A 16,599-nucleotide genomic window follows, 5' to 3' on the forward strand; every position below is an offset into this window, starting at 1 on the left:
CAAGAAGAGAAGTCGAGACCACCGCCTGTTAGCGGCAGTCTCGTTACCAATTGAGCTAACCAGAGCAGCGTCGACATGAACCCTGCAAGGCGGGTTGTGTCGAGATGGGTATATGTAAACGCCGTAGGGTGTGTCGTCGGGAGACCACTGGGCTCGACTAACTTTACCGCTCAACTTCCGTTTCAAGCGCTGAGCTGACTCAGAGGTCCCTGTGCAAATTACATTGAACTCCCTTTCACGTTCGCGGAAAGCATTCTCTGCAGGGGAGAACAGAAGCGGGAACCGGTTTCCTGTTCGCGCTGTGGTGCCTCGGGGGGCGCGCCGCAAGAGTGGACTCGCTCCTATCGAGTTCATGTAAACAGATACTCGTCCCAGATTGGACTATTTTGAACCAAATTGGGCTACTATTATTTTTTCCTGGGTTCTTTTTAGACAGTTTGGCGTTTTGCCTATTTTTGGGCTATACACTCCCTGAAAATCTAAATGGTAAAAGAAACGTCTTTTGAAAAAGTGCGCTTTGTTTGGTTAGCTATCGATGCATCTTTTTTGTTCTTCTTGCTCTCTTTTCTTCATTAAGCCCCGTGTACATGGATTCAACAGTAGCGCGTCACATTTTTACAGTATCTCGCGGAGCCGATGCGCTACCGTTTACACGTACCGCATCAAGTCTGGCAGCACGGTGACCCTCGCTCATTGCGCGCCGCAAAGGGGTCCAGTCTTCCCTATCTGGAGCGAAGCCTGCTTTGTTATCCGGCTAAGGGGTATTGTATAGCCACGACAGGGAGGAGGAGGGACACCTCCAAACATGCTTACATTCACCGCTGAGGTCAACTTGCCATTCTCGATCTGCCCCCGTCTGGAGCTTTGACGCGACGCGTTTTCCTAGCGCATCATCACCGCTTACATGAATGCGATGTGCTGCTGTCGTATTCATGTAAACTCCGCTCGGCTAGTGTCACAGCGGGCGGTTGAAACTGGTGGGTAGTTAGTCCAAGCAAACGATTTATTTCAGGCAAATACTTTCAAAGAGAACGTTCCCCGTTGTTTCCATGGTAGAGAGAGGGCAGATAAATAGGTTTGTTTACCACACGAAGTGAACAAGATAAGAGGGAGCCAGCGGTTTGGCAAAAGGACTTGTCTTCATCTGGGCAAAGCGTTCATCAGTTTCACTCCCAGGAGGAAGCCCGGATTAGGGGGAGGAGAGTGGATGGGGAAGGCTTAGGAGCGAAAACTTGAAAATCTTGTTTGGGCAGAATGGGTGCTAAAAATATTTAACTTGCTGACCTACAGAACAGTGATAAAGAAACACGCCATCTCAGCAGAAAAGAATGCAGGAGGTGGGGAGATTGAAGAGATAGCGATTGCGGGCTTGAAAGGCTGTGTGACTTAGACATTGTCTAGGGGATGTATCCTCTAAAGAAAATTCTAACAAGCCTGAAAAGCCCTTTCTCGAGTTCACAGCGCTCTCCTCGTCTGGACACAAATCGCACTACAGATACATTGATCACTGAGCTGCGAAGTTCGGCATTGATCATCGGGGGGAGGGGGCACTCGTTTTAGCTTTCTTTCAGTGAAGAAATGCGTCAGCGTTGAGAATGCGGAACGCCAAGAGGGAATTAAAAAGATTCACTGGCAACATTCGCAATGGGCAAAAAAAAAATAATAACATCAGTCATTCTACCTTACCAGCGCTGTTAAAGCTATGCGCTTCCCCCAAATAGGACGCATTGCAACCTTTGCCAGCTAGACGTTACTTCAAGGGCCCTGTTCGAGAGCGGGCAACTCTTAGGCGAAGGGCCTGATCACAACGCACAAAGCTGTTTTCTTTCTATGCTCCCTTCATTCTTTCCCACTCGGTTGTTTTATTTCCACTGTTCAGCTCCGATTTGGTGACCCGGAGTGACCTGTTATCCCAAGCAAGAGCGACAGCGGTGGAAATTTGAATCCTGAAACAACGACTCCACCCACTATTTGTATTTTTTGTTCTTTATTGTTCCTTTCTGTGAATGAATATTTGCCGCTACTATCCGCGGCTCAGGTGCTTCCGGCCTCAAAAGCAGATGCGGCTGGTAGCAACATCTTTTATTTCCATTTTACACTTTATTATGAAAACAAAAGCCACTAATAATAGCCAGGAAGGAGAGAATGAATTTTGCAGAGGAGGATGGGCTTAATGCAAAGCTACCCCCCCCCCCCCGCCCCCCGGCTGGTACGACACTACACTCGCAGACCGCTTTTTGTGACTATGCAGCCAAGACTAGTTAGGAAAGTGAAGGAGGCGCGCCTTTCTCAACCAACTGCGATCCCCTCCACAGGTCATCTGTTGTGGCCAGGGCTGCAGGGGGATGAAGGGGGAGATGGTGCAGGCTCACTAATACCCCTGTCACACGGGACGTTGAATGTCATTCGCAGCGAATGACATTACGTTTGAATGGCGTTTTTTTCGCTGCTACACGGGCACAGTCAATGACATTCACAGCTAACGACATTCGCCCATTGAATGAGTTTCCCGAACTCATGCAAGCGCGACCTGTGTAATCTCGACGACAGCGGCTTGGCGAAAAATCACAAAACTGATTAGTGAGAACAAAACGTATTCAAAGAAAACTTTATTTTAATTGCTGCAATGAACTTTTGAATCATTTTTTGATGTAAAATAAGGTATTTGAAGCGATTTGCGCAACTACACTCTTGTTCCCAGTCGCCGCCAGTTACTGTAGAGACGGCCGCGTTTGTTTACAAACCGTCCTCCATCTTGCCTGAGTAGCTTGGTCGTCACTCCATTTGCCTTCAGTGCTCGCAATGGAAAACAACTCTGCAGCTTCGCCAGCCCAGCAGAAGGCGTGTGAACAAGCAATGTTCGCTTGCACTGTTGCTCATCAGCGACTGTCAAGAATTCGGCACCAATTTCGCAGCCCTCCATAGTGCCGACAGCGGGAGGAAGTGCGGGCGGCATGTACGGGAGGGATCGTGAGCGGCTTTGAGCCTGTCTTGCTTTCGATATTTCAGTGGATTGCTTGTTGACTATTGCTCCCACAAGGCGTTGCAAAAAATTTTTAAAGAGTCTATAATGTGTAACAGTGTGATACCAGCAATAAACATTAAAAATGTGTATGAAAAACATGATTTGTAACGTTCTCCTGTCATAGCAGTTAGCCGATGGACATCGCCATCATTTGCAAATGCCGTTTTGTGTACCCGTGTAGAACGGCAACGCCAGCAGGCAGTGACATTCGTTGTGAATGTCATTCGCTGCGAATGACATTCAACGTCCCGTGTGACAGGGGTATAAGGCTGAGATAAGTCACTCCCCATGACAATGGAACGAAGCCCAGTCCTTAGCTTCTTTCCTGCCTAGCCTTGGCTACCTAGCCACAAAAAGCCCCCCCCCCCCCCCTTTCTTCGTCCTCCGGGAACGCCTGGTCTGGTCTCTCGCCCCCTCAAGTTCCCTTCTCCCGAGAGCCGTACTCTATACAGGGACGCAAGTTCTCCCTGATTATTAGCTGCATTCTCTTTTACCTCCTCTCCCCTATAGTCCTGCTTAGGGCCCGTCCCAGTGGTCGTGACGATGACAGCACCAATTACAAGGCTCTGATTTCCCTTTCCTTCTTCATCAGCCGCTGTCTCCTCCCCCAGCCTAGAGCAATCAGTTCCGGACCGTCGCTAAGTATGCGCGAGTGTCGAGTCCACTCGAGTCCCTTATTCAAGCAGATATGGACAGGTTTGACGACACTTCCAGCAACTCGGAGGAGTCTGCGGACAAACTTTCCGAAGATGCAAGCAGCGTCGGTGTGCACAGTCACATCGACGAGGCGGCCTTTTTAGTTCAGCGTCCCGGACGCAAGCCCATCGTGTGGGGCTACGACTCCTTCATCGATTACCGCCCCATCGTGTTCGTGGATCCGCTGCCTGAGCATCGGGTGTGCTTCCTGTGCTTTGAGGTACCGCCGTTCCTATGGATGATCCCGTGCGGCCATGTGATGTGCAGAAACTGTGTGACGTTTGACACTCAGGTAGTCGACTCCGCCGCAACAGCAATGGCTATCTGCCTCAAAGACAATACAGAGTACACCACAGCCGATGTCCAGAGACTAGACTTCAACGCCAAGGAGCTGGGGACTCTACGCGTCTACTGCCCCAACCTCGAGAACGGCTGCACACAGAGCAGCGAGCTTCGGCACCTCGAGAGCCACTACCCGAGGCACTGTCTCCACGAACCCTCGTCGTGCACGCGCTGCCCATCGCGGGACGGCATCCTCATCTGCAACTTCGCCTGACACCGCTACAGAAGCATTGGAAGAAAGCTCGCTCTTTGGTTTTCCCAGTACCTGCAGGAGGCAGGAAGTGACGTCTCGGCGACGCCCTAGTTCCGCCGTCGCAGCACGGGGCAGCTTCGCATGGGACTCCAGGGGAAGTGTCGCGCCCGTCTGAAGCCCCACAAGCTGGCGTGATTGCGCGCAGTGCAAAGGTGGATCCTGAGCTCGTGGGATTCTACAACCGGGCCGAACTCCTCTTGAACACTGGGACTTCAAGTTCGCCACTTTGGTGTTCAACGCCCAGCGTCAGCTATGTGCTCCGGAAGATTGGAGGATAAGCCCGACTGGAAACGCCCTGTAGTCTTTCGCATATCTGCAGCTGCGCCAAAATAGCAACCACTCTGGTCGGAAGGAACAGATACGCTCGTCTTAGCGCTCATCATACTTGGCGTCGACAAGAGAGCTCATGACTGCTCTTGCCACTCCTTTGCATGCAGGTAGGGACCACTGTGTTATATCATTGCTCTGCATAAACTGTAGCTGGAGATTCGGAACAGCTTTTCGTAACATTTTTATTGTGGTTGATTAAAGAACAACGTTTGGCATTCTGATTTCATTACTCCTAGTATTCTAGTAGTTCCTTGCATGCATTTGTCAGTATTGCATTCCAGTATTATGTCATTCATATTATCCTGCATTTCATTCCAATTTACAATTATTGCTGCTTTTTACAATATTGCGGCTGAATAGACAATAAGGGACATTTGCATAGCTTAAGAGGATGTTCGGGCGGGTTCTTTCTGTCGATAATGTGCCCGAAAGCGCGCCACTCTCTTGATATGGTTAAATGCATTGTCCGGTGTACTAGTGTAGTTCGTATCGCATTCGCATATTAAACAAATCACCTGAATTTGTCACGCAAATTTGATTCGTTTTATTAGGCACACGTGCCGAATTAAGATTTATTTATTTTATTTATTGACTCCGGTAAATGCGGTATTATATATTCGGGAGCTAAAACTGCACTCAGCAATGGACCTTTTTCTGGTAGCCTCTTTCGCACGCGCCATGCGTGCCTAAGGAAAATGCTCGATCAGGTCGTTTCACCTCCTCTTCCAAAAATGAAATTCGCATGCCCGTATAGGCTACGAATGACGGGGCAGCGTTTATGTGCAGTAGCGCGTTTTCTAGGGCCATGCAGAGTAACACGTGCTACTAGCATACACCACACCAAAGCGTTAGGAAGGGGGCTGGTATCGGATGAAGTCTCTTCGCTTTGACTGGCCTTGCTGCACAAGTGCAAGGAGTGTAGCACTTTCGCATTAGTTTTGGAATTGCAGCGCGCGCTTGCGGCACTTCCATTCCTAATTGCTTTGCGAAATTGCCAGCATAGTGCAGCATGAGTTCTTGGCTGCTTTGCATTCCGGCTTCTCTCAGAAATCTTAAAATCTTCCGGAGATTTCGCGAGGCATTTCGCCAAAAAGAAAACGCTTTTCAAGCCTGGACTCCATGTGCGCGAAAGAGCGAGCGACGCGACAAGGCGGCACGGCGACGCTGGCTCCGTCGCTTGTGGGCAACCTCCATGCAAGCGAAGGCGGCAGGCGACGCGAACCCGCGACGTGCGCACCGTACTCCGTGCTTTACGCACTCAAGCTTAGACACACGCCCGTAACCTGTTCTCTCTCTTAACATTTTGTGAGTGTGCCTCATAGTCAGGGCCAAAGGAATATTTCCTCTACGGCAGCGGTGTAGCGGCAGTGGAGATAACCAACGGCGTGCTTGCGGAGACGAAGTCACATCACGGGTTCACGGGGGAGGTGTGCTTCCGTTCGGTGCCTGTGCACTCCGGCTTAACAAAAACACTCCCATAAACTGTCACCGCAATCTGATTGTAAGTGAGCAAACTATAATTTACCAGTGAGAATGAGCGCCGCGGAGTGTTTCTGCACAGTTGGAGCGCAGCGGCACGATGGATCGAGCGCCGGTACCCGCGGCTCGACACGCATCTCTCCCTGCAGTACGACAGCTCGCGTAGCCCGCTCCAAATGCTGTTAGCCCTCTGCACCCAACAAGTAGATTGTTTTAATTATTTAAATCATGCGGGTCTGCCTCTCAGCTACAAAACCAAATATTTTCTCGGCGGTGGCTATGACCAACACGACGGGCGGGTTTCATGAGATGTACCCGTGAGAAACTTTGGACAAACCAGAAACGGCTTTGGGGGGGCTCTGATTGGCCAGTCGCCTGGGGGGCTTCCGGGTGACGAGCGAAATTTTCTGTGGGTGCAGATCCGAGCGACACAGCAAGCGACACATGCGTTTTACTTCGCGCGACGGCGTCGCTCGTCGCTTGCCGCCGTCGCCTTCCCGTGAGTTTTCGCGTACATGGAGTCCAGGCTTCAAGTGCAGCAATATGGCGGTGCCCACGCGTTGGTTGGAGAAGAAATGACCGCAGTCGTAGTGAAATTATGACAGTTATTTCTTAACTGTTCGTGGCGTCATAATTGCAAACAGGCGGTCAAGTCGAGACCCATGACCAGCAATTCAACGGATATTAGTGTATCATCTGCGTGTAGAGATGTTGCGACTTTTTTTTTCAGTAAAACGACGAGTCCGTAGGATTGGCTGATGGCAACCCTTCATTGCGAGTTGCTGAATGAAAATGTTTCACGTGGTTCGGGATTCTGGCGTCCGTTGATGTCGATGGCTCGCAGCTGGCTGTAATTCGGCGACGACACCACTGCTACCAGCCAACTAAATCTGCGCTCGACAATTCCTTTTGGAAACAGCCAATTGCAAACTTCACTTGAACCGCCTCAACAAGAGTCCCTCGATGTTCTCGGCCTAGCGCAGGCCTGAGTTGTTCTTTCTTAAGCGGCGGTGGTCAATGCGCCCCCAACGTTTCTCTGCTGCGGGCTGGGAATGACGCGCACGCGGCGCTTTTTTGCAAAATGCTTGTGTGTCGTGCACTCCAGTGCACGAACCACTCACGAAATGACTGGAATATCTTGCGAATTCCAAGAGAAGCCAAAAGGCGACTCCTCTGGCTGGTAAGAAAAAAAAAAGAGCCAACCAACTGCAGTCATGTGAGTGCGGTGTGTTACCATTTCGGCATTTGTCAAGTTTGGCGTTCATTTGGGGGCTTTTGCCCGCGGCATTTACCATTCGTTCATTCTTGATCTCTTGCACATGTGTGCACGTACAACTGGTTGAATCTCTTGGTTACATACACCAATGCGTATGGATGTACACTCTGTGTAATCGGTGCCACCAATACTTGTACACGTTTGGTTTTGCTTACGGGTAAAACTGCGTCCACAATGCAATGGTATACGTAGAGAGAGCTTGGAGCTTTCTTTTTGTTTTCTGCTCAATGCAGTGTGATTCCAGGGAACCTCGATCGAGTTTGTCCTCATTGATAACATGACAAATGGCAGTGAGTGCCGAAGAATTGATGGTTATTTGATCGATTAATAGCACAAATTTCTAGGAGTCAATGACCGGGCTAAGTTGAATAGGACTCTTGTGTGCAGGCTCCGAGCGCTTAGTGCACATTCTGAGCAAAGAACAAAGCTTGTGAAAAAAATGAGTGCTCATCCAGAGCATGGTCCTTGGTTTTTGGAACTCAAATACTGTAAAAGCCGTGTCATTTACGATTTCTGAAATCATTGCTTAGGCTACCACCCGCGTTCTACCTGTAACTCTAGCCTAAAGACTGGTGAACTATATTATTGACTCTTTGTGCTTAATCAGCATATCACTTATGAAGCTAATTTTGCAAGAAGATGTCTTTGTATACACAGGCCCAGCTATTTAGCTCTACTCAAATAGGCAGTACAGCTTAAGGCCCAAGGGGCACAAACTTAGCACTGCTATGACACGCTTTTTGCGAAACCATGTGCTGGGACTACGCAGGTGCTTTATCCAGGAAAAAAAACATACCGAACAATTCTGGGGAAAAGCATTTAACGTTTATGAGCGCAATTTTGTCATATATTGTAAGCTTTCACTACAACAATCATGATATCTGCAGATATCCCGTCGGCAGGCTTGCACTCTTTTTAGTATTAGCGTTTTTGCTCTCCTCAAAAGCTTTCCCTACTGGTTTTCTATGGCAATCTTAACTGCTCGATGCGATGGATGAAAAGAATCTAAAAGAAAGATTTTGCTACATATCGAAAGAATGGACCATTATCTTCAATATGTGTACACCACTATCTTACAGTTTTTCAGTTTACAAAATCTTTGTCAACAAATGTTGAGCATGGTCATATATCGCAGAAAGACACTCCGCATATAAAATCGGTGCATGGTGTGAAGGAAAGAGGCCATATCTTCGCTTCTGCAGTGTTCATATGGCATTGCTTTGACTGCAACGGATTGAGCCCGGGAGCGACTCAGCCGCAACTGACATCCAGAAAAACTGAGGCATTGAGATGAGACCTTCGAAGATCTTCGAGACCAATGGCTTCGACGAAACTGATAGCATTGGTCACTTTCTTCCACTTCTCTTTGTTCGGTGGGACCAGCTCTTTCTTGGAACGGAGATCTCAGAAGGGCAGAAGAAAAAGAGGGAAAAGTTGTGCGCGATCAGTGTCATACTGAAGTTCACCGGCTAGCTATCTCATTAACTTTTTCTACTTAAAAAAGCAGTACACAATCTGGGTAATGTGGCATCAGACGATAAAGTGTACTTTCGTTGGAGTTAGAATCACCTCCGATATGTCCCTTTAACATTCGTAGATGGTCACTTCAGCACGGAATCTTCCAGCCGCAGAGCGAATGCGTGACATCAACCTCGCTGCTTTCTAGTCGACCCGTCAGCATACATCCTGTAAATGGGTTAGTCGATGATGCAGAACGCTGCTAGAAATAGGTACCACACGTGTGCGCTGCAAAACAATTTACACCAAAGGAAATATTCACAAGTGTCACAAGACTGCTGCGAAAAGTCACGAAGAGCGAAAAAGAACTGAGTTGAGGCTCAAAACTTTTTTTTTATTGCAAGAATACGAAAGAGGAAAACCAAACAACAAACTACAGAGACGTCTATTGTCGGGATCTCTCAGCTGCCGATGTTAGGACTAGAAGGGTGTACTCTGCAGCGTGGGCAGTGAAATAAGGTGCAAGTTTCCACATCATGAAGTGCGCGAGACTGCAATCGGTAGCTCTTTGGTACAAATCAGCTCGCGAACGGAGCTGACAATCGCCCGCACCCACACCAGACAATCGCCTTCAAAAACCCGCTGGCACCGTTCGTTTGTATTGCGATGCACGCGAATATATACTTCGGTCCAGCCGTGCATTTACTTCTCCCGCACTGAAGCAGGCATGCCTTCGTTGACGTGTCGTCAATGTTACCTAGCTCGCAATATGGTTATGCACACAAGAATGGGAAGCAGCGACTACAGCATGCTACAACAACGCTCACTCCCGCGAACGGGACTGGACGCAAACAAGAAAGTTGTTCTCGAGTTTCTCCTCTACGGTAAAGATGATAAGTAATACTCACCCAAGAACTTGATGATTGTTCGCCCATAGATCTCCAGGCCGCCGGAAAGCGTCGCTGACCTGCAGATGTTCTGGATACGGAGAAAGACTTGTAAAGCACGAGAGGTAATTAAAGCGCATGTGTCAAGGCGAGAAATCTCTAGGAGATGCGAAGATCGTTGGATAGACGAAGGCTCAAGAACAAGCCTCACAAATGCATCGCACCTTGCCGTCGTACAAGATGACTGGAACAGCGAAGCGCATGCGGGCTCTTGCGACGCGTGCCTTCGCCATCTGTCCACGAAGCTTCTCGGTGTGCGCAGCTTGGGAGCATTGCTGAAAGGAAGAAAATTAAGGTCGGGGCTCAATATTTGGGGGGGGGGGGGGAGCAGAGCGGCCAATGTTGCTAGAAACGAATTGCGCCCTGGACGGCTGCATCCAGACTGGGTACGTGATGGGACTGATGCTCACCTTCCCAGAATATGGCGCGCACGTGTAACAAACCATCCGAACCAGATTTCCTCACCGAGCGGCTGAACAGGTGTAATGTGAAAATAGTATTGGCCAGGCCATGAAGGTTAGATGCCGAAGATCTGCTTAAGTTCGAATAATAAAGAAGTGCACGTCTATTGTAAGATACCAAATCACTTGAAAGAGGCCACATATGTTTCTTCGACATATATCAAGTTTTGTTCTCCAGTAAATATGAAAGCCTGTTATTCTGTTTCATATGTTCGGTGCCCTGTGCGCGCTGCATTTGAGAGAAATAAGAAAGAGAAAGAAGTTATCGAAAAATGGCACCTCGAAACTCCTACCACCGACCATGAACTCCACATTGAAATGTGCTACATCTCAAGGGCATACACGCTGCCGCGTTGTTTCCAGTGTGGCATGCGGTCACAATGCATTATACGGCCATGTGCTGTGCGTGGTCAGCCCACATTAAAGAACACCAGGTGGTCGAAAGTTACCAGGAGCTGCCCTCTACGGTGTCTCTTCCACACTTATTTTACTCCCTTCATCTGTCCTGCCATCTGGCACCTGGCAGCTGCCTGTGGCCGTTGGTAGGCCTTCCGGGAAGACAGGCGTCACCATTGAGTAATGCCGTCACATCCTTCAGGGAATGAAAATTGTGACCGTGTGAAGTCATAACGAGACCACGGGGCTTCATTGTCTCGAACAAGCAAATTGATGACAAACTACGCCAGATTTTTTTCGTGATGAGGTTTCTAACGTCGCATTCATATGAGATACACTGAATGCAATGGCCTCGTAATAGAGCTGCCGCTTCGAATTAGGGGGGCGCTGGTTCCTATCCCCTATAGTGCCTCAGGGTACCTACCAGTTTTCTGATATGTACAACATTCCCTCAGCCTGGTGCTCTTTTTCTGGGGTGAAGTGCCCGAGGAAAAGGTATCCTAAAAAGGTACCTAACAAAGAAAAAGTACCTCAAAAACTTGGTTGCTTTTGAAAGTATCGTTAGAAAGAGCAGACGAATGCGATCATCAGGAACATTTTTTTACATTGCTGATATAGTTTTTGTTTTGAGTTTAGACTTTCGACATTTCCAACATGAGGGACCTGACTGAATCTAATCCGTTTTACTATAGCGTATAGTTTTCAATGCATTCTTCACAAGAGATTATGACGACATATTAGGGACAAACTTTCAACGGAAAGTGGAAGGGAGGATGGCGGCAAGGCATAGCTAAAAGCATTTCATGCTCTTAAAGATAGAACAGCAACCCTTCTTGCTGCGGCCACTGTATGGATGATCACTCGACAGACAGTTTGAGAAGCATGTATCGCAAACAAAAAAGCAGGGACCACCTCCGCTGTAGTTATTACTACTGGAAAGTAAGCTAGGTTCTATACGAGCAGCCTCAAACAATCTTGTGTCTTTGGGGTCTTTCCTGGCCGCAACACGCGCTGCGATTTTCACACTTGATCCTTCAGCCCTGGTACATCTTGCGCATGCGCTTAATGAAACTGATGTTATCACTTAGCTTTAAATATTGTTTCTTTCGGTTTATTATGCATCTGTACCCATACGGATGTGTCTGGTTTGTACAATCGCTACTCATTCCCGGTTGTGTCGACTTTGTGTCAAGCCCTTTGCCCTCTTAACCACCTCACAGTTCCTGCAGGATCTCGGAGAAGGCGACAGCCTCCGGCTGCCTGCAGGCCTTCAGCAGCTGCTCGAACACGTCCTGCGAATGACGGGGTGCCCGAAGCGGCTCTACCGGCGATACGAAGCACGGGGCGACAGCAGCTGCCGCGGCGCACCAAGCGTTTTGTTGGTGCTGGTCGAATGAACAGGCACCGAGAACCTCTTCCGATGGGCACTTGTTCTCAGGCAAAGCCAAGTAGGCAGTGTCCTCCGAGAGACCGCTGTTGTTCACATGCGACAACTCTGCGAGAGTGTATCGGGAACACCCTGAGTTCACAAAACAGTTACACATTGTTGACAGCCAACGTTGGAGTAGATTTCAGTTACAGAGCTATTACTCGTTACTATTCACTTGGATAATAAAACAAAAACTGATGCGTAATGATACAAATTAATATTTTAAATTGTTAAATGGGCAAAGCAAAATAGACGAAAAACTTCCTTCAGTGGGCCAGCGCGCATGAAGTCACATTTTAATCCGACAGATGCTCAACTCTAGAGTCTCGAAACCAATGCCTTTCGTAATATTTGAAGATGATTCAGTTAAGGACGAAATGCTTTTAGCACCCGTTATCGGCAAACTCAGGCGAACATCTTCAATAACCGCGGCGAACTTTACTGGCCGAACTCAATGATTATCGCCCACGGTTACTGAGCCTGAGAGCCTTGGTGTAATTATGGCCGCAGCGACGCATCTGTAGACAGGAGGAGAAATGGAAAATGTGTCTGCGTGATGTGCGATGTCAGTGCGCGTCAAGAAAACCCATGTGATTTAACTTATTCCGGAGCCCCTCGCTCAACGTCCGCGATAGGCTATGTGTCTTCTTATAATTGGGAAAATAATTGGACGTTTTATCTTGTTTAGGATAAATGTGATACAGATGCGCCAGCACAAGTCGTTGAGGTTTGTTCAACTTCGAGCAAAGGTCGGAGAAATCAGTGAGTGAGAGGTTCAGCGCTAGCGCTCTGAAACTGCCGTTTGGGCATGACGCGATATCGTTAATGGGTTAATACTCATATATGTGCAATTGGTCGTTCTCTAATTTACATTCATAGATCGCTGGGAGTCCTCGTACTCCTCCTGGCGCAGTGGTATAGCGGTTAAGCAATGCGCTAGTGCCCCGGGATGGCAGGTGCTGCCACCGGTAGGGTTGTGCGGCCCGGGTTCGCCTTCCCGAGCAATCTCCAATAACTGCCACCTGCCACAGTGGGGAGTTTGATCACAATCTTAATGTCAGGTTGTGATGGCTGCATAACGTCACGTGATCTAGGGTGCCCCCTAGGTTGCTTATGCGGGGATTTTCTCCTCACACGAGGGTACCGACGAGGGTACCGAGGGCGACGCCAGATTTTCTGCAGAGCGGGAACCTTAACGTTATAGCGTTAAAACTGTCTCAAACTGTCACAACTGCGATCGCTCTTAAACTCATCCCGATCGCATTGTCTCAGCTGGCAAATCCTGGCACACTACTCCCCCCGCCCTCCCCCGTAACCCTAAAGCTCATAAGGATGCCTCGTTAAACTGACTGAAAATGGTAGAATCTCAGCAGGGAACATTCGAAATCATATGTGGCCTATTTTTGGCTAACAACGTGCACGATTAACACTAGTCTCCAGTGAAGAAACTTTTGTTAATACGCATAACCAAAGGCCACACCAAAAAGGTGTCGTTCTTCAGCACCAAGAAAGTCCCTCACAAAGATGACGACGTAAAAAGTCGCATTTTATTTAACTACCTCTTTGGCATCAAATAGCATTATCCGCTTATAGAACATTTCATTCAGGATGTACAAAGTTTGCATGTATTACAAGGTATGTTGTTGAACTGTTTCAGTGAGCTAAGGAAGTTGGACTGAGGGGATCAGGGAAGCAACAACACCAGGCATAGAGTGCGGCAGAACATGAAGATTCGTTTGATTTCCTTTGTGTTTAATTACCTGCACACTTCTAAATTATTTGCCTAAGTACAACAGCGTAACGTTTTCCTGACGCTAGAAGATCATCTAGCTAAAATTAAATCAGCTAACGAACAAAAGTTGTTTACCCCAGTCTGCTAACCCGGAGCGTCTTCTCTCGTCGCGCTGGTGGTGACGGGAAGGCTGCCACTCCAGGCGCTGAGGCCGCGATTCATCCAAGTCAGCCCAGTTGCCCTCTACGACTTCGGTCTCATCCGTGCCGTCCTCACTGGCATCGCTTCTTCGGCAGTATATATCGTCCAGGAGGGGGGTCTCAAAGGCCTCAGTGCTCGCACGATTCGCATCGTCGGCTCTGTTGACGTCATCTCTGGTGCAGCCGCCGTAGGAAGACGTCTGAGGACGCGGTGCCAGCTCCTCCGTACGCAAGGTGCCGCCGTGGTATTCGGCGGCGCTGAAGTCTTCGAGCACCCCTCCGCAAATGGTCGGGTTATAGCCCAGGAGGTCTGGCCAAACGGCGTCCCGAAGCCATCGTTTCAATCTTCCACCCACGTTCAACGGTTGATCTGTGTCGCTGCTGACGCTCACTGAGAGTTGCAGACGCCATATGTTAGGGAGGTATATGGAAAAGTAAGGAAATGGGTAGATGTTCGGTCAAAAGACCTCAGGCTAATGGCTTAATTTTCACCGGTTTCGTGGTACCCATATGCAGTCCAGTAGGATCTAAATACCTATTAGTTAAAAAAAAACCATCGTCCTCATCAAAATTTTCTGGACCTTAATATAATGCTCGCATGGAAGCTGTTTGGCCTGAAGACTTTTGAGCCAGTTTGCACTGCATTGAACAAGAGCAACTTGGAAAGGAAGAATGGCCGACTAATGAGACGAAGTAGGGAAACAGGGAATGTAACATTGTGCAAACGACTGAAATCATTAAGCGGTTACTTCCTCCAAGGGAAGAACCATGCAGCGGACCGCATTCCAATAAAATCGGTTGTTAGTTTATTGTTTCTCGATCTACTTCTTCTCCCAGACCTCTTGGTAGCTTAATTCTTTAAACAGGAGATGCGGCTTTCAAATAGCGAAAAATGGCCAAAAATTTGGATTTGTGAACATCAAAGTATTTGATCGTGTTACTCGTTTTAATATGCAGTCCCAAAGTTTCATTGCCTGATTCTACCTTCAAGTAGTTCACAAAAGTGTTTTATTAGGAGGTCCTACATATCGTAAAGCGTTCATATAGTCGGCATTTTTTGAACCCTCTGTGTCTTTCCGTCTTTTCGCTGTTGCGACTAAGCGGCGCGAGCTTTGCTACGGCAGAAACCTTGATTTATTGTTTTCAAGTCTAGCGCCTTAGCGGGACACCAAGCCAATCCAAAAAGAGGAAGTTTCAAGGTCTTGCCATGGGGCCGCCCCGCGTCGGCGTTGGTCACCTCAGTGATTGCCCTTAGCAAGTGGCAGTTCGCGCGGTATCTGCTTTTGCGCTCGCATAGCAACTCTCTCTCGTCTAGCGTTATATGGTTTTGGGCTCCGTAGGATTCTTCTTTAGGACGCCTTCATTATTACGAAAGGTTATGTTTTGATGGGTTGCTAGCTAGAACCACGTTCTGCACATAACTTCATTTGCCCACTTATAACCTAGGCTGTGAACTGAACATTGCTGCCTACAACGTATCATCAGGTGCTGCTAACCAGTTAGTTCTAAACTACTGAGCACACAGCTGATATGGTGCATAGATTTCTTTTGTTCCGGCTTCGTTGCGCAGGAGCCTTTTCATAATATCCAAGACGTACAAGGAAAGAGCTGTTCCTCGCTGGCTGTCAGAAAACCCGTCAAGGGACTTCTTTGTCGGAGCACCGGTACTGATGCCGAATCGTCAGTGCCTGCAGCGAAAATAACAGATACGAAAGAGTGACGAAAGCAATTGAAAGTATTCAGCGCAAACTCTTAATCTTTTCAGGCACCATTCGTCATTTGTTGTTTATGCAGATGCTTTTTTCTTCCGCCCAAACTGAGTGTGTCCTGAAGCCAACTAATAAGCTTTTCAAGAAAAATACCCGCTGCTATTTATACATAGACATACAAAAAATTTCGTAGATATGCTAGAACGGTTGCAGATGAGTACCAGAAACGTCAGGGAATCCCATATTTGCTATTCTATACATATTGAGATGATGCAAGAAAAGTAGTGGTAAAATGACGTTTACGGAAGGTAAAAATTGCCTACAAAAGTATGGTGGAAGCTGTGTTATCAAGCTCACTCGTTTCAGAAATGTTATATACGACATTCGCTCTGGGGCGCAATAAGGGCCGCAGGTTGCGACATAAAAAAACTGAAAACTGGCTGAAGCACATGCATCAGTGCTGCCTGTAGCCCAGGCTAAGAAGAAGCTATAAATTCACAGTTTACACAGGTGTTTACATACACATCGAAGCGTTCAACCTGATCCAACTCCTTCGAGTCGCCGGCTATTCAACATAAGTAGCCATGAAGTTCAATGTTCAGCTTTTCACACACCCAATTTTACTGTGATCAGAAAAAGGTTTACGACACCCAAGACAGAGAGGTTAGTTTGATGCAAAATACCCTAGCCTGCAGCACTTTCCCCGGAACGGAAGTTAAAGGAGAGAGCCATAAAGTGTTATAATGGGTAGCAATTTATAGATAAGATTGGTGCGCGCCTGCGACACGACGTGGCTCCTGGTAGTCCGCTTCGCGCTGTGAAGCCAAGCACCACGCCCTGCAAGAACCCAGTACAACTCGGTTGAC

The sequence above is a fragment of the Amblyomma americanum genome, chromosome 1 (genome assembly GCF_052857255.1).
Source record: "Amblyomma americanum isolate KBUSLIRL-KWMA chromosome 1, ASM5285725v1, whole genome shotgun sequence".
Lineage (NCBI taxonomy): Eukaryota > Metazoa > Arthropoda > Arachnida > Ixodida > Ixodidae > Amblyomma > Amblyomma americanum.